The 19,396-nt window shown below is 36.6% G+C and overlaps 1 pseudogene; it reads left to right on the top strand.

Annotated features, from left to right (window-relative positions):
- The first annotated feature begins 2,570 nt into the window (after positions 1-2,570).
- On the top strand, positions 2,571-2,930 carry LOC116887952 (annotated as a pseudogene).
- The last annotated feature ends 16,466 nt before the right edge of the window (positions 2,931-19,396 follow it).

Here is a 19,396-nt window from a genome sequence, read left to right as displayed (position 1 = left end):
TGTGGGAGCTTTGATAAGCATTTGTTTTTCTTCAAACGTAGACGATAGTTAAGGATCTAATGGATACAGACATAGGTGTGGTAAAAGAATAACTTTAGTTTTAATATGTAAAAAGAATCATAATCTTTCTTTGCCAAACCTAACCCAAAATGTAAGGTCTGTGTGAGGAATGAGGTAATTTCACACTGTAATCCAATCCCAGACAAATCTGGCATTCACTTGCAGAGCTTGACTGTCATTGGCATTTCATAATCCCCACTCACATGGTTCCATTTATATGGTTTTGTGTTGTTGTTGTGCCTCTGTTTGCTTTTTTTTCTTTGTTGATGTGAACATTTCACACGTTTCCTTAATGTGCACAGTATAGTTAGAGATTTGAGCAAAGGGCAATTTTAAATGTCCAATGAAAATATCTATTCATAAAGAATAAAACATTACCCCATTTAGTTAGAAATCTGAAAATTCAAAATCTAAATTCTCAACAATGGTCACAAATTCTCCATTTGATTTTAAGCGTTTATTAAGTATAAATGCCTTAATGCCTAAAGATCCTTGAAATTATTAGAACCTCGCTTTTTCTCAACTTGTTGTTCCTATTTTCATGAAATGTTTAGCATCACTACTATAATTACCGTGCTCTTCAAAGATGCCCATTCTTTAGTTTGCAGTACTAACAGAAAGGTTTGTTTTTCATTTGCATGCAGTGTTTCTCAGTAACTCTACAGGAATTTTCCTATGAATTCAATTTTATGAGGGATAGCTTCGTCTGTTTGTCTAACAATGCCTTTAATTTTTATTACTTGAAAAAGCTTCAGGCATCTTCTGGCTTCAAAGAATAGAAGCAACCTTAAATATCATGTAATATAAACTTCTCATCGCACTTTTGGAGTAAGTGAAACCCACAGAGGAGAAAGCCAGGCTAGGGCAGCAGCTTAGTTGGTAAACTGCTTGCTGTGTAAGTACATACAGAATTCGAATTCCTATAACCCACACAGCCTGCTGAATGCCAGAAAACTTGCAGCAAAATGGGAAACAAAGACAGGACATAATCAGAAATTCTCAAGCCAGCTAGTCTGGCATATGAGGAGGCAAACAAAAAGATTCTGGTTCAAACAAGAGAAAAGGTAGGGACTGAAACCTAAGATTGTTCTCTTACCTCTCCACGTGTCCCATGACACACATGTACACACACACACACACACACACACACACACACACACACACACAGAGAGAGAGAGCACATACACACACATATTACATGCAAGCACACACATCAGATCACATCACATCACATGCAAACAAAGAAAAGAAAACATTAGACTAAAATACTCAATGCTCAAGAAAAGTTTGATGAATGAACAAATGAGCAAGTTCATTGGTGGGTTGTGGATAGACTTACACGGGTAGTGCATAATGGATAGATATATGAATTGGTGGAGCTGCATGAACTGATTGATCAATGAATGATATTAACAGCAGTCAGGAATGGATAGTGATTTCCCAGATAACACTGCATTTCACTTGTTCTATATGATACTGCTTCTCCAAGCATATATATAATTTACATATGCATATATCATTTACATATGTATATATTAAATGTGATCTAATGGAAAATATGTGAGCTTTGAAGATACACAGGTCTGGATTTTAATGTCATAATTGATGTCTAATAATTTTTTTATCTTGAGAAAGTTAATTTGACATTTCATTTTTTGAATTAAAAACAATACAGATAATGGATGTTAAAATTTACTTAAATAAACTGTGAGTGTGTAGCATCCAGAAAGCACATTATACATATAGATCTTCAATAATATTCATACCCTTCTTGCCAATTTTGAATTCTAATTTATAGCATGCATACTAGATTCATGTTATCTCATTTAAATATGGTGGAACTTTTTAAACATATATGGTGGAAATTGCAATTTGTAATTTCTCAAACTAACAATGTCAACACTACTTGGGAACCTCTAGATATGTAAACTTTCAAGCCCATACTAGATATACAAAGAAAGAATCTCTACAGGGTGGGGAATAGATTTGTTTTAGTAAACCCTCAGGATAATTTGGACACACATCAAGGTTGATACCTACTAATCTATACATTCAGTACTTCTAGATTCACTGTCCAGTGATCTAAAGCTAACTACCAAAGACATAAAGGCCTTTGATTCTCTTTTCTCCTTGATTTTTTTGAAATAAAGTATCATGTCTATTGGCCATGTTGTCATTCCATGATCCCTAGGGTGGCATTAAGTGACTCCGAACTTCCAGTGACAGCTTTCTAGCAAGACATAATAAATTTTCTTTAGCTACTGTATTGTAATAATAAACATCTCTAAACTATCACCACAGTCTTTTAGGTATGTCCTTATATGTCTGTTAGAAATAAGAACATTTGTATTTCTTCACAACTTAATTTAACTTAAGGATTTCTCCTCAGAAAAGTAATTCAACTTTAGTCATCATTCATATAGATCATTGAATGAAGAGTACCTGGTTTTGATTTAGTTTGTTTTTGAAATAAGAATACTGAGAATGGGCATGTGAGTACAAGAGATACAATGGCTAAAAACAAACAAATAGGGAGGCTAAGTACAGCAACAGGGCGTCAGGTCTTCTCTGTCACTAGGAAGCAGGCAACTGGAGAGAAGATAGTTTATATCTCAAATGGTCAAGAGTTGGACGGCTGAAATCAGTCGCCATGGAGATTGTCTTTCATAACAGATTTCTGGGGAATAGCAGAATTTGTGTTTTTTTCCTCAGACTCTGCTTCAGCAAGATGTGAAGAAAAGAAGAAGCTATGAAAGCTCCTATGATTCCAGATATGATGACAGAAACCACCAGGAAATACTCCATGAAGAATGGGTCAGATCAGTCATGGCCCCAGCCCTCCTCCAATGGCTGGTGGATGAGGAAGGTAAATGTCTGCTCTGAAAAGCAGACAACTAGACATACACATGTGTAGAAGGAAGCCATTAAGAGGTAAAGAGCAGCTCATGTAGTAGAACATGGTGTATGTCCAAACAATTGCTCTGTGTCCTCACAGATGAATAAGGTCAGGCTGGGAACTCTCTCTGCAGGATCTGGCCTGACTGTTGTTCTATAAATGTACCTTTGTCTCCTTATCTTTTTGTATAGTTTACTAAATAAGTAATATAGATTTAAGAAGTAAATATTTTTAGGTTGCAAAACTTGATTCTTCATCTTTATATGATTACACCCAAAGTCTTTGATCTGGAAAAAGTAAAGGCCATGCATTCAGTCCTAAAATAAAAGAAAGACAAATATTTTGCCTTTTAAAACTTAAACCTATATAAAGATGAAAATGCCATTATACTCTTTGCCAAACTTTAACTCTCATGCATGAGCACCAAAGGTTTTAATGAGCATTGTAAGAGAAATAGAAGAGATAGTTACTGTAAGGATTTGTGGGATCAACCTAAAGTTCTTAGGCTAAAAGAAATTTAATCACCTGGAGTATGCACAAAATAGACCAAAGTACATTGGAGTTCAATAGAATTTCAGCTCTACTTTGAATATTATTATTTTATCTGGTTTAGGACACAAAAACTCTCTGTCACAATCAAATTTGCCTGGGCAAATCTATTTGCTTTTACATTTGATTTCCAATATATTTCTCTCATGCTCGATTCTAGTTCTTCTAAGACAAAGATGAAATAAAAGGAACTTCTCAAGAATGTATCAAGGATGCTTCTAGTAGATCACTGAACTTTGAAGAGCATTCTAAAGTTAGAATAGGAAGAACTGTAATGAGAATAACCTAATTCTTTTACTCATCACATGCTCTATCATTCTACCATCATACAAATATATATATACATATAATATATATATATATATATGATACTTAGTAGAACTGATCTAGGTAAATCCTAGCACTTGTATAATAAGAGAACATTGGCTTTCTGAAGAAATATAAATAAAAAGATAGGCACTGCAATCAAGACTGTAGGAATTACGTCAGAAGGCACAGTATACCTTTAAATATCAATAATGACAGTGATTTGTACATATTATAGTGATTACATAATACAGAACAAATTTCATTTAACATTATAGAGCATGTCCCACCCATTACATCAGCAAATATGATATTTAGTATAGTTTTAAAACTTCAGAATTTAAGCTTCAAGACAGCTAATTTAAAGAAAAATTGTAAGCAAGGATAAGAGTGATAAAATATTGGGATGATGTAGGAAAGCAGTGGAAATGGCCAAAATTTGAGCTTAAGAAAAGTTAACTTTCAATAAAATTCAGATGTTAAGGAAACAGGATACACATTTATAACCAGAGCTTACTAAATCTTTATAGCCAATAATACAATACTTGTTATGTTTAGACTGTACTTAATGAACCAGAGTTTCTAAACTGGCATGGGTCTACTAATCAAATTGGCAAATGACTTGGAAAGGAAACATTTCCATTTGGAGCAAATACTAGTGCATTATTTGAAATAGAATATATATGCATATATACATTTGCATTTTTATCAGTTTCTGAAAGTCCTTGCATTTGGTCAGTTTAATTAACGTCTCTTTGTGGAGTCAGGGGTTTCAGGGTAAGACTAAATGGCTAATTAGTCTGAGTCTCAGACACAGGACTATTTTATGCCTGCCTGTCTCGGAAAGACAGAAATATCCACATGAACCTATGCCATATGTTTTATTCACTTGCACACAAAAGAATGTAGTGTTACCTGGAACAATAGAAGTTTGGGGGGGCAAGGACCCTGAGCATAGAAGGTCTTCCTCCAGACTTCCTGCAGATTACATTCTTTTGTATATGAGCTTTACTAGAGGGAAAAAATAGAAAGTGGGGGTTTTTGTTATTCTTTAAAAAAAAATAAGTTCCAAATAGGACAAGATGTACTTTTACATTTTTGAATCTATATCTTGCCATAATGCAACAATAGTACAGAGAAAGTTTTGTATTTTACCAATTTATCCTGATGAAGTGCTGATTTAAAATTGTAATTATAAATAGTAGCAGTATTTAGTTATTTTTCCACAAATTCTCCAGCCAGACATAGAGAAAACAGACACATTGCATATTTCATGTACATATTGGATGTACATATTTTACACAAATATGTGAACCTACTTAGATAGTGTATATGCAACTATGGAGAGATGCATACATAGAAATATAAAAACATATTAAAAGTTAAGAATGATTGCAATTATCATTTTAAATTCTCAAGTGCTTCAAACTTTTTAAAAATCTTTCCAAACACTTTTTGCAGCAGTCATTTCGAATAGTTTATGACCATTCAAAAGTGGGTGGGAAGCATGCAGAACAAATATTGCTTTTCCAAGTAGATTACCCTCATTTCAAATTTGGATAGTGTTGCTATGCTAGCAGATTTGTGGGATGGTATAGGCCAAATATATCTGGATTTTGGCAAGTTCTTTTATAAGGTTTTTCATGGTATCCTGTGGACAGAATGATGAAGTGTGGAGTGAAACATAGGACATTTAGGGTTAGAACATGTTGGATAGCTATACACACAAACTGCTGATGAAAGACTTTCCATCTACCACAGAGAGTCTGCTTGCAACATTGGGCACAAGAAGGACTGTAGTACTGGGACATATATAAGAATCCAAAGAAAAATATCAAAATAATGAGAGGTGGTCAAAAGAGCATAAGGAAGAGTTCAGTGCTGTTTTATCCACACAAGTCTTAAGGACAGTATAGTTGAAAGTGGAGTGTATTGACAATTTAAACTTATTTAATGTAGCTTCAGAAAAAAAGATAAAGATCAAGGAAAAATATTATTTGAAAGGAGAAATGAATTCAACATAAAGAAAAATATTTCCCCAACAATAAAATATCTGTAAGAGATGAGTTCCTTATTCCTAAGAAGTTTATATTGAGACTGAGGGAGTGTTTGTTAGAGTTGATAAAGTACATGCTTTCTCAAGTCAATTATTTACCCATTGCCACATGTATTTACTGAACCCTTAATAAAATGATAGGCAACATTATAGGTACAAGAAAAAACTGGAGAAAAGTTGACTTGCTTTTGGATGGGAAGGAGTAGAGGAAAAAGTAGCTAACAAGAGGCCCTGGTTTAGATGGCGGATCCACCAGGACTCTCCACCAGAGGAGTTTAACCTGTAATGGTTTACAAAGTTAGGATGCTAGTTGCTGTGCCCAGCGATTGTGTTAGCTGTTGATTCTAAACTAAGTTTGTGTGGTATTTTCCTTCATGCAGCAACTCAACTGTGTTCCAGAGAAAGCTAAATGGATGGAACTAGAAAACATCATCCTGAGTGAGGTAACCTAGACCCCAAAGGACATGCATAAGATATGAAAGACTTTGGAGCTTCAGGCTAGAAAAAAAACTTCTGTGCTATAAGAAGTTCTCTTTCTTTTTTCTTTTACTTTTATTGGATTTTTAATTTACATTTTAAATGTTATCCCCTTTCCCAGTTTTCCCTCCAGAAACCCGCTATCCCATCCCCCTTCTCCTGCTTCTATGAGGGTGCTCAACACACCCACCAACTCCCTCATTTCTCCCCGCCCTGACATTCCCCTGCACTAGGGGATCGAGCCTTGACAGGACCAAGGTCCTCTCCTCTCACTGATACCTTACATAGCTATCATCCTTTGCTACGTATGCGGCTGGAGCCATGGGTCCCTCCATGTGTACTCACTGGTTGGTGGTTTAGTCCCTGGGAGCTCGGGGGTTCTGGTTGGTTGATATTGTTGTTCTTCCTATCGGGTTGCAAACCCCTTCAGCTACTTCAGTCCTTTCTCTAATTCCTCCATTGGGGACCCCATTCTTAGTTCAATGATTGACTGCTAGCATTCACCTCTGTATTTGTCAGGCTCTGGCAGAGTCTCTCAGGAGACAGCAATAGTTCTTAATGTGATGCTTGGGAGAGGCGATTTGGAAAAAAAAATGCAGAGAGAAATCTGGATATCAGAGGCCTGACAGAAATTTCAGAAAAAAAAAAAAACCACCAACTCCAAAGACTTCAAATGACACTGCACTGGCAGCAAACAAAGATGAACAGAATTAGCAAGGAACAATGAAGAAGAATGAAGTTGACATCCTAACCCAGGGGAACTTGCCAAAGAACAAAGCTGATCTCATGTCTATCACTTTCCATTTTCAGAGGATGAAAGAGATCCTTTACTGTACTATAGGAAAGGAGCCTAAACTCAGAGAAATATTAATGCTTTTGAGAAGCCAAAAGTATAGGCAATAAACACAATAAGTCAATTTCATGATGCTATAATTAAAAGTTGCTATTATTTTAATTTAGCAATATACAATGAATATGCAAGATGAACATAATCATCTGAGGTGAGCTTGCACTGTAAACTATTGTCAGCAGTAATTCATCCAAAATAATTCTATGCAAAGAATGAAACTTCCTACTTCTCAGTGGATCTATTATAAGCAGTTTTATAGGGAAAGGGATATGAAAGCCATACTACAATAAGTAAACTCTACAACTAAAAGAATGGGTAGAGGAGATGCAACTACATCAAGCACGTGGCTCATGATTGAGTTGGCAAGATCTGGTTTTTGGACTTTAACTAAGAAAAGATTTATGTGCCCCTGTAGATATCACTGACCACTAAATAATGAAAAATGTAAAAAAGAAAAAAAAAACAAGAAAAACTGGAGATCAAAATTTTCCTGTCCTGACAAGGTTACATTCTACTGAAAGAAATAGATAATGAATAAAAAGGTAATTGTTCTGGAGGATTCTATGTGCTCTCCAAGTTAAACACACAAATCTAAAGATTCAGCACTCCATATATGTGTGTGGGGCATGTGACATTTGTCTTTCTGGGTCTTGGTTACCTCCTTCAATTCTTTTCCTACACCATAGATTTACCTGTAGTTTCAAAATTATACTGTTATTTACAACTGAATAAAATTCATTTTACATAGACACTACATTTGCATTATCCATTCATTAGATGATGGACACCTGGGCTGTTTCCATGTCCTAACTCTTGTGAGTAGAGTAGCTGTGACCATGGCTTTCCATATCTCTCTGTAATAGGAAATATAGTCCTATAGCTATAGGCTCATGAATGACATAGTTGGGTCACATGGTAAGTTTATTTCTAGTTTTCTGAAGAAATTCCACACTAATTTCCAGAGTAGGTGCAGAAAATTGTACTCTTAGCAGCATCTGAAGATTCATCTTCCCCATACTCTTGCTTTCTGTTTTCTTAATCTTCTCATTCTGAGTGGGGTGAGATGAAATCTTAAACTAGTTCTGATTTGAATTTCCATGGTGGCTAAGGATATTGCATCTTTTTTTATTTTTATGAAGTTCCACTTGCTGATTGCTTGTTAGTCCTATTTCCTGGGTGACTGGAGTCCAATCCAGAAAGAAGTTCTTATCTGACCCTTTATTCTGAATTGGACTTCCCCTCTTTCTTCTAGAAGTTTCAATGTTTCAGTTCTAACATTAAGATCTTTGATTTATTTGGAATTGTGTATAGTAAAAACAAACACATTTCATTCTTTCACACACACACACACACACACACACACACATATATGTATATATACAATTTTCACAGTACCATTAGTTAAACATGCTGTCTTTTCCTTTCCTTCAGTATCTATTTTTGATGACTTTATCAAGTATCAGGTGACTGGTGGTACAAGGATTTACATCTTGTACCTTCTGGGACCTTCATTTTACTCCAATGGTTAATATGTGCTTGCATGCCAATACAGTGCTGATTTAACTACTATAGCTCTGTAATATACATGTATGTATAACTGTATAGTCAGTTACACAGAAAACACATTGTATGAAATTCTCAAATAATTTTCATACAACATTAGATATTAAAGATTCTGGAAAAAATAGCATCTTTGAATAGTATGTGCCTTGTACTTACTGAAATGAAATATCTTTTGAGTTGGAGGCTAGTACCTTACCCATTAAACAGATTGGAAGAGAGAGAATGTCATCAACCTTGTTTACTCTTGCTAAGAGGTATTACAGGATTCTCATAAAAGCCTAAATTAATATTTGGACATTAGAATTTGATGTGGTAGCACACATCTGTAATCCTGATGCTAGGGAGGCTGATGCAAGAGGACCTTGAATTCAAGGACAACCTTGATTACATAGGCAGCCAAGTCTAGCCTGGACTACATGAGAGTCTGTCTGAAAATAGCAAAACAAAAGTAGAATCACAGTCTTAACAGAGAGAGGAATGCGTGCCACCCTATGTTCTTAGATAAATGATTGTTTCATAGACTTTGTTTGGAACAACAACAAAGAAAGAACAGGAGAGACTGACCTGTGCATGCTGTGATCGCTACTATCAGCTCAACCATTAGAAATTCATTAATTGATGATAGAAAAAAGATCATCCAAAGACCCTCCCTACCACAGCAACAGCTGGGACTATTGCTCGGATCTGTATTGTTTAAATATGTTCATCTTACAAACACTGTTCCCGGTAAGCAAAGGTGCACCCTGTCATCAAGGGTTATAATACTGTGACACGAAACTTAGGTACCACATGGTCAGATATGTATATGTGAGAGAGCTACCAACACATCCCAGTGCTCAAACAAGGTAAAAACATTGAAGATGTGCAAAGACAAACAAATGAAAAGCATTTCCCAAGGAAACAAATTAGGCCAAATCTAAACTGTAAAATGAGTTGGAACCAATCATCCTGTTCTGGCCCAATCAGTGAAATGCAAAGCAAAGTCTAAGCACCCCTGCTCACCCCTACTCCCCTGGGTGGTGAGTCAAAATGGAACATCACCTGATGCAGAAAACAGAGCCAAGTTTAGTCAAGCTCAGTGAAACATTGCCAATGAAAGATGTGCGGGAGGCGGGAGGGGGAGGGAGAGAAAGACAAATGGCCAGATGAGTGTTCAAAAGGCAAACAACCAAAACAAATAAACATTAAAGATAATTTTTAAAGAATAATAACAAATTTCCCAGTTCTGATGGAGGAATAGGATCCACATAGGGAGCACCGCCTTGCCTGCCAAACTCTTTAGTACTTGTGTAAATCACTCGAAGGATAAGTGATGATTTCTGAGAGGGGAAACACTGGGCAGGGCTCATGTCTCCAGGGTGTGCAAGTTGTTTTCAACTCCTAGTTCCTGAACACTTAGCTAGGGCGACAGCTGCTCACTGTTGATTCTGTCTTGGTATAAGACAGAAAGCTGGCCTGAGCAGGGGCATCTGAAGGACTCTTCTAAGATTACTCTCCCCCAGAGCTGGTCCTTGATTGTGTAATCATCAAAAAGTGCTGTCTTCCCTCTCCCTACCCTGGTTTCTGTTTCAAATCACTTTGCCCACTAGCTATTCCTACCTTTCAACCCAGTGCTCTGGTCCACCCAAGAGCACTGGAAAAAGCATTTTTTTTTCTACAGGCGCTGTAACAAATTATGACAGTATGGCTTACGAAACAATGTTATTCTCTAAAAATGTGTTCTCTCTCTCTCTCTCTCTCTCTCTCTCTCTCTCTCTCTGTCTCTCTATCTCTATCTCTATCCCTCTCTCTAGCTCTCTCCTATCCCTGTAAGATAATCATTCAAAAACCCCCAGATTCATTCTAAAGCACACAAATACATCATCTGAATTAATTTTACATTTTAAGAAATGCAAATTGAAGCTTTATGCAATCTATAAATGTGAATATTTTTGAAATCTGCAAATTATATATACCTTTGTTTTCACCTTCGTTGAAACCTAAGAATTTGGGGATCCCAATGTTGAGCCCTTGTATGGAGCAATAGTCCCATGTTGATACTAGACTTTCAACTTGACCACTTACTAAATCATGTGTGCCTGTGTAACCTCTTAGCCTCGGTACCTCATTTTCTTCATATAAACTGTGATTAATAAACTGTTCATGGTTGATAAATTCACTGTGAATATTAAATGAAGGAATTTATGCATAGTGCTCAAGCTAATGCGTGTTTCACACAGAACTTTGATGTATGGTAATGACCAACATTATTAATTCAGTGCTATTCCTTAGAAACTGGAGCAAATTGTAAAATAATCTAAACAAGGGTCCAATATACTGTATTCACTAAGTGTAACTCATCATAAGAACTTATTAAATATTTCTGGTATGTTTACATTTTAGTTTCCTTTTTAACATGATAAAGACTCTTTGGACGCCATATCTGATCAAAATTCCTAGCTATGTAAGCTTAAATAACAAATTTAATCATTGGTTTTTCTTAACTGAAAAAACTGAGCTCAATAACAGTATTTACATCAAACATATATCATGTGTATAGATTACATAACTCATGTAAAGAACTGAGCACTATGTTGAGATCTTAAAATATGTAATAAATATAACACCCAGATTTTCATCAAACTTGCTGATTGTATCCTTAATACTTTAGATAAGATGAGCATCATAATGGCATTATTTAATTCTCTGAACTCACTTGATAGATATTGTTATTGCTACTTAACATGGCAATATACACCTAAGTCACAGCTAAGTTATATGTGATGGGATGGATTTAAAATAACCTTCCTTTGGTGATAAATTTAATTATTTACAACTCATTGTCACGCAAAAAGGCATAATAACCAGAGTAATGACAACAGTTATGAAGAGACCCTAGGTTCCAAGCACCATGCTGTCTTAGAAGATGGAATATTTTTCATATTATTTATAAGAGTTTCTAGAAGTGTACCATTGCTCATAATCATCTTAAAAGCAAGAGTGCTAGAGCTCAGAAAACTAAGCAATTTGCTCAAGAAAACCACAAATGTCTTGTACCACAGCATGGCAGAAACTGGGAATTTGAGCCTTCCTTTATGTAGTAGAATGAGCCTATTTTTTTTAATTTGGCCTGCACTATGGCCAAGAAAAGATATGGATTCACAGAATAGTGGCTATTCTATACTTCAGCAAAAGACAGAAAAACAGATAAAATCTAACAAAAAACCCAAACCCCAGGCGTGAGAAGCCTCCATTAAGTTGTTAGTCGGGTTTATCTAAGAGGACTCCCAAAGCATTACAAGCTATTGCTGTTGCCCTTGGCTGCCCCCCAGAGGTAGAAGGTAAACTTTAATTAGGGAAAACACTGCACTTCAGACACAGAGTCCAGAGGACTGGAGCTGGAACTGACCTGAAAGCTTCCTCCCCAAGAACTAGTTTTTATGGTACCAGAAGTCACCATGCAAGCTTCCCAAGGCAGGATGCAACCACCAGTACTACCCAACGATGGCACCTATGAACCATAGCAGTGATCAGTATTGCACTGTAACTCTAAGGTTGCTTTAGTGGTGTACATACCTTGGCTGTAACCAATGTTCTCCAATTAGACTTAAGACCCAGTTGACAAAAGGGAAATCACGTCTGGTACTGAAAACATCGCCAACTTCCTAGGACTAGTGAAGTCATGGATATTGGAAAAGAATCTGCAAGTTTCAATGTACTAAACTACATAATACTTACTGCATTCTAACTATTTCTCCCTTTTTTCACAGAGAAGTGTAGCCTACCCTTTATCAAGGAAACTTCTTTTTTTTTTAACAGATGAAGACCATTATAGAAAACCACAACCAGAGATGTGAAGACCAGTTCCAGCTAAAACATCTACAACACAACTCCTGGACCTAAGGCTCAGGACTCATTGTAGAAGATGGGGCAGAAAGATTGTAGAGCTAGACGAGCAAAGAGTTTGCTATAAGGTTCAGTCTCCTAGCAATGTCAGAAGCTACACCCATGATGTTGAGCCAACCTACAACCCAAAGACAACACCAATGGATATGCTAATGTGCAAGAGGAAAAGTTCATATGAAGTCAACCCTACAAAGAGAACTACAGGCAATTAATGAATGCTCAAAGCAGGAAAAATAGTCCTTTCCAGGGAAGAGCACATCAATTGGTTATGCAACAGCAAATGGTTAGCCCTGAGAATATACACGTACAAGTAATATTATATGGACTGAGAAGGTTGTATTTATGTATTGAGGTAAAAAACAGAATCTTTCTCTATATTCTCATTAGCTTCTCCAGCAGACATCTATTGGGTTACTAAGCTTCTGAAACAAGACAAGAGAAGACAGATTTCTCCACTTCTATACCAAATATAGTAATATAAAAATCCGGAGTTGTTTCTCTCAAAATAGTTTTATAATAAAATCTCTTTCCACTTCCACTATAGCAGCTGTCCTGAGATACTATCACAACCCATGGTTTTTTTTGGGGGGGGGCAGTTAAACAATAAAGACGGTTTTCTAAGAATCCCTTTAAACTGAAAATCATGATCCAGGAAAATGGCTCAGCTGGTAAAGACACTTACTACCCAAGTCTAGAGACATTAGTTCCACTCTGAAAAACAGAACTTTGTCTATAAAGATGTCCGCTGAACTTCTTACACGTCCTATGGCAAGTGTGAACATGCATGCACACAGACAAGTGGATAAATACAAGTTGTCACTAGAAAATCAGCAGAAATTGTTACTGCCTTATAATAGTAAGAATGGATTTGTGCTGCTGAAGGGTATGGATGCCAGTAGCTGAAACTACTACACAGGGGAAAAATATCCAAAGCAGATACTGTGCAGAAAGTGGACTGTGCCACTAGAAGGAAGTTGAATATTCTGACCAATGCATACCCAACCAGCCTTTAAGGAATCTAGTGTGTTGACACTTGTTCAAACATGTTGAGCTCTTCTGCCAAAGAGAATAAATGTTTAAAACCAACATTCTTCTCAACAATATCCTTCAAATAACTAATCCCCTTTAATTAAACTCACCTCTCCCCTAATCACAAGCATACTTGTAAGCGAACCCCCAAATAAACTTTTGCCCAGAATGCTTTTGTTGAGCTTGAGTTTCTATTCTTTTTATCTCACTTATACAACATCTCAGCTCAATTCGAAATTGTATATACACGTGTCAGAAAAGGACAAAGAGCACAAGTTGCCAGATCTCTCTCCTTCCTAAAGGTCTCAGTACATGTTAAAAATTAGATATCCAAAGGCCCTTCAGCAGTAGGGCTTCTATAGATCCTTACAATTCGTTTTTAAAGAAATTTGTAAGAAGATTTAAAAATGCTTTACTGGCATCATCTTCAAAACACAATGTGGAATTTGTCTATGCTACAAAGAACAGATTTTCGGAGATATTTACATGTGACGGTCACTCAGATCAACATATTAAATACACCCACACTCAATTCCTGTTTCTCTTCCCAGTCATTATCCTCTCCTGCCCAGAGGTGACAACTATTTAGACATGTAGCCCTAACACTATTGATTGAATATAGTCATTCTTGAATTTCATATAAGTAATATCATTTACTCCTTCGTCTCTGGATTCCTTCATTTGGGATTCACCTACATTCTTTGTGTGTATTAGTAGCAACTATAATAATGTATGCTACACATAGAATTTATTTGAGGGATTTGAAGGGAATTTAAAAAACTATTGTGGATTAGAACTCAGACACTAAATAAAGAAGGGGTCAGAGAAAGCAGAACAACAAGTGAGAATGGGTAATGCCTTAAGGAATTGGGAAAGTGATGAGAGCTAAAGTGTCTACTGACGCTAGCGCACTTTGCCTCTGTTTACTCAGCACCTGTTAAGGAATACAGATGTGATAAACCCAGCCTTCCCAGCTTCTCCTGAGAAATCAGCCATCTGGACTGTTTTCGTAGAACCTTTGTACTTCTAATAAACTTTAAAATAAATTCCGATTGATCAAAACATATCAGGAAAGAATGAGCCAATTGAAAGCCATTTTGTAAACAACAGATCCACACCAAATCCATGCAAGGAAATAAGATTTAGAAAGGAAGGAATTTGCCATGTTTACTGAGCGTGCAGACCAAAGCAGCCTAGAGCAATTTAGAATAAAGGATATGAAGACAGATGACTAAATGAAGTCCCATCTTCATGGGCACTTGGGTACATGATTTAGTCTGGGCTTCCAGTGTTCTTGCCCAGAAGGTAGCTGCCTCTACATGGTTGCTGGAAAACTGAAAGTGCTAATACATGTAAAGAGCTTAGTATAACACTCAGTACATTTAAAAGGACTAGGAGTATTAGTTGTTTATCCTTTCGTTATTATTTTCAGGGGTGATGGATGGGAATAGTAACATTCTTTATTATTTTTAAAAGTTAAAGGGTTGGGGATTTGGCTCAGTAGAGCGCTTGCCCTAAAGCTCAAGGTTCGTTCGGGTCCCCAGCTCCGAAAAAAGAACTAAAAAAAAAAAAAGTTAAGTTCCTCAGAACAAATTACTTAAAATATAATGTCAGGACACTTACAAATATTAGTCTTGATAACACCAAATCTGCATTCAATTTAGATATGCTCAGGTGATTTTTTTTCTCTTCTCCAAAAGGACACATGCTGCTGCCAACAGAAGATGAATGTTGAAACCTGTGTTCCTCATCAGTGGAAAGTCAGCTTTCTATTTCCTGGAAAGTTGGACATTAGCTCCAACCAAAGGAGCAGATGAAACTTTAAAATGATTTTATACAAAGTTTGTCAGAAACACAAATATCATGTGTAGTAATGTAAGACCTTGGGGGGCTTTAAAAAAGGGTAATCCCAACAGTTTTGAAAGTTCTTCCATAAATATGATAATGCCAGATTGTTAGAAACGGAAGTCACGCCTGATAGAGAAGTGTGCACCTCTAAATCCCAGCACTCGGGAGGCTGAAATGGGACTGGGAGTAGAAAGTAGTTTACACCTAGCAAGTTGCAGCTCAGCCTCGGCAATAGGTAAGACCGAGTCTCCAAAACAAGGATTAAAAAGAAGTGAGAACGCGCTTATGAAATCACTGAACACCTAGGAGGAACATGCCCCAGATCACACAGCTCCTGCAACTGGCCAGGGAATACTGAAACAGGAAATAGTGTCTTCCTAAGAATCGCAAGCAGTGCGGCTACATCTGCAGCATTAACACACGACCACAGAAAGAGGCAGCTGCAGAGAGGGAAATGATGAAAAGCTACTTGGAGGGGAGGCAGCTTCTCAGCCTAGAGAAAGGGTCAGATTTCTAAAGGCAGGCCGTGGTGTTTTCAGGCAGGAAGATAGCTAGAGAAGAAATGTAAGGACCATGCTGTATGGGTGATAGTGTCCCAATGAAATGTAGCGTGTATACAACAGTGCCAGAAGGAAGCCTTGCCACCAGAAAGGTTGGGACTACATGCCACGGCTCAATAACAAGATACTCTAACAATAAAAGAGCAGTAGGGCGTTTTTTGTCCCATGAAAGAAATGAAGTTCACCATCCTTTATGAATAATCTTAATTGCTACAGAAAAATGCAAAGAAACATAACAGTCCCTCTATTCTCACTACTCGGAGAATAGACGATTTCTTCTGAAACTTGCCAAAACTGCTCCCATGAGTTATTTTCAAATGGCAATGTTTATTTTTCGACTGTGTCATCTAATGCAGTCACACCAATACAAACCCATGATTATATTTCACCATAACCCAGGTACACATGTGCGGAAAGAGAAAGCAGCTGCGTTAATACTCTGTATCCTGTTTAAAGTCAACAACAACAAAAGAAATTGCTACATACAGTCTCTCTTTTGAGATTATAATATGATTATATCGTTTGTCCCTTCCCTTTCATCTGTCCCAAACCCTTCCATATACCCCTCATTGCCCTTGCTCTCTTTCAAATTCTCTTTCATGGACTATTTTCATTAATTATTCTCTTTAAAATTAAGAAAACCAAAATGGCTTTTTTTTCAATCCTTGACAAAGAACTAACTCATCAGTGCAATCTTTCCCATTTGCACATGCTGGCATGCACTGAAAAAGTACAAATGTCCCAGGAATCTGATGCGACTCCTTGCTAATGATATTTTCTGCTTCATTCTTTCAGCCAAGAAATAATCAGAGTGCAGAAAGGGGGGCCTATCTTTCTGTCAGGGTGCACTCAGAGAACAATGCTTAGCTTAGATGATACAGCTGCACTAGGAAATCAAATAGAGTAACGACAAGAACAAAATAATGGTGGGGATGGGATGGAAGGAAGTGGAGAAATGGAAACTAGTTATGCAAACATGTCCGAGAGGAAGTGATTGAGATGAAAAAAAATTAAACCAACAGGACCATGTTATGCTACATTTGACATGAGAAAATCAGACCCAGAATTACAGCATGTTAAGAAAATATACACTAGAAAGCTCATAAAAATATTGAGGGAAGAACGGCTGATACTGCAGATTAAAAAATATATTTCTGGCATTTTTAAATGAATGTTAGTAAGACCTAGAATTTTAGAAAATTATGATATAGTGAGAAGTGAAAAATTGCCAGGACCACATATTTCTTGACCAAACATATTTAAAACATTTGCATGTTACCATCATCTCTGCCAAATATCACATTTCCCTTTGAGAGTCTCTGTATCACATTATGTCTGTGAACTCATACACTTCCCTCACGTACTCTGCACTTCATCCAAATTGAACCGCTGCTTCTCTATTCCCAGGATAGAGTTTCCAACCTCTGCGCCTTAGTTTCAACTCCTTTCTCCATTAAGAATGTTCTTGTTTTCATTCATCTTGTTTTTAATCCCCATATGTACATGTTCAAATTTTACCTTCTTCTAAAATCCACCCCAAAAGCTTGTTTTATAATATCTCTCCTGATTCTTCTTGACACTTCTTTCTACCTCCTTTAACATTAATACCTAAAATTCTACCTTCTGCCCCTCCACTAAAACATCCAGTAACAACAGATAGCTACACATTAATACCAAAGTACATACTTTGTTCTCCTAACCTGTGAGCTCTTTGACAGAAAACTCCACATATTATCTTTGTATTCAGCATCCAATACACACACACACACACACACAAACACACACACAGAGGGGGGCATGTATGTAGACAAGTGCTGAATAGCATAATTAACAACCTGAATATTCAACAACTATAGAAAGAGAGTGGAAAAGAAAGAATGTGGATTTGCACTATGGAAAACAAATTTTATTGGAGTAATTATGTATTCAATTTATACATAAATATTTGAGGGAAATTTTGTTTACATATACTAGATAAGCTGACAAGAAAATCAATGACACTCCTTTGAACTAGAAATATGATTTTTATCTTGTAGTACAGTTCAGCAAATGTTTGTTTTTAGATACTAGCATTGTTTGCGATTTTCATAGCAACTCAGTAATTACCAATCATTATCTCCTACTCTCCAGATGAGTAAAATGAATTTCAGACAATCTATATAACTTGGCTGAAATTACACAGCTAGTGAAAAAAAGCAGCACTGGGAATTGGATGTGGACCTGCCTTACCTCAAACCCTATGTTCTTTCCAATAGCACATGTTTTCAAAAGCACTCTCACAATTATGACTTAATACACTTCACAAAGCAAAACAGAGAGAATTGGGTATCCACACACCTACATCTTCTACTCCTAAATGCCAGTCACTTCCCCTCCAGCATCACTGAAAGTCTATCACCTCTTTTAAAATTCTCTGCAAACCTGTAACTAACATACACGCCTCATGGCCTAATTAAGCTCTTTGAGTGCAAACCTAACCAGTGAACAAATAAAGTCTCTTTTTATATAATTTTAAAAAAATTAATAAGTGTCGAAATTAACATTTTTGTCTTTAAGTGAAAATATACATGTGTTGAGTTTTAAAAGATTGTTTCTAAACTTTCCTTCTCCTCTTTTTCTCCTCCTCCTCTCCTTCAACCCTCCTCCTTGTCCATTCCTATACCTACCACCTCCTTACTTTCCTTCCCTCTTGTTCCACTCCCTTCTCCCTTTGATCTTGTGTGGACTTGGTTTACTTTCTAAGCAAATAGAGTAGGTCAGACCCTCATCCTATAGGCCTCTCCCAGAGTGGACTTACAGGAAAGCCTTCCTGTAATACTGTACCCAGGTCAGTCATTACCCAGGATTAGTAAAGCCATCCAAGTGAAATCATAAAGTAAACATGTTAACTAATGCTAATGCTATACTATATCCATCTTTTTTCTTAAGTTTAACAACAATATGATTACATTATCTCCCCCCTTTTCTCCCTTTAACCCTCTTTCCCATGTTTCTCCCCTTTCAGATTCCTGGTCTCTTTTTCTTTGATTATTTCGACGTATACAAAAGTACAACCCGCTGTGTCCATATAGTGGTGCTTGTATGTACGCCTTTTTAAATGGTCTCTTTACCCTAAGATAGCTTTCCTAACAAGAAAATTTTTCAAGGCTTGGCATTCTTTCAAAATAAACTACAAAAATTAAAGCATCCTCAAGAAATTTCACTTTAAACATTATGCATTGGGTCTTCCCTTCCAAAGGTGACGTCTGATCAGAATAAAATGTTTCATATGTGTGTGTGTCAAGAATAAAATGGGAAGATGGTCAATGTCACTAAGC

The sequence above is a fragment of the Rattus rattus genome, chromosome X (assembly GCF_011064425.1).
Source record: "Rattus rattus isolate New Zealand chromosome X, Rrattus_CSIRO_v1, whole genome shotgun sequence".
Lineage (NCBI taxonomy): Eukaryota > Metazoa > Chordata > Mammalia > Rodentia > Muridae > Rattus > Rattus rattus.
This window is presented reverse-complemented; position numbering and strand designations above follow the sequence as displayed.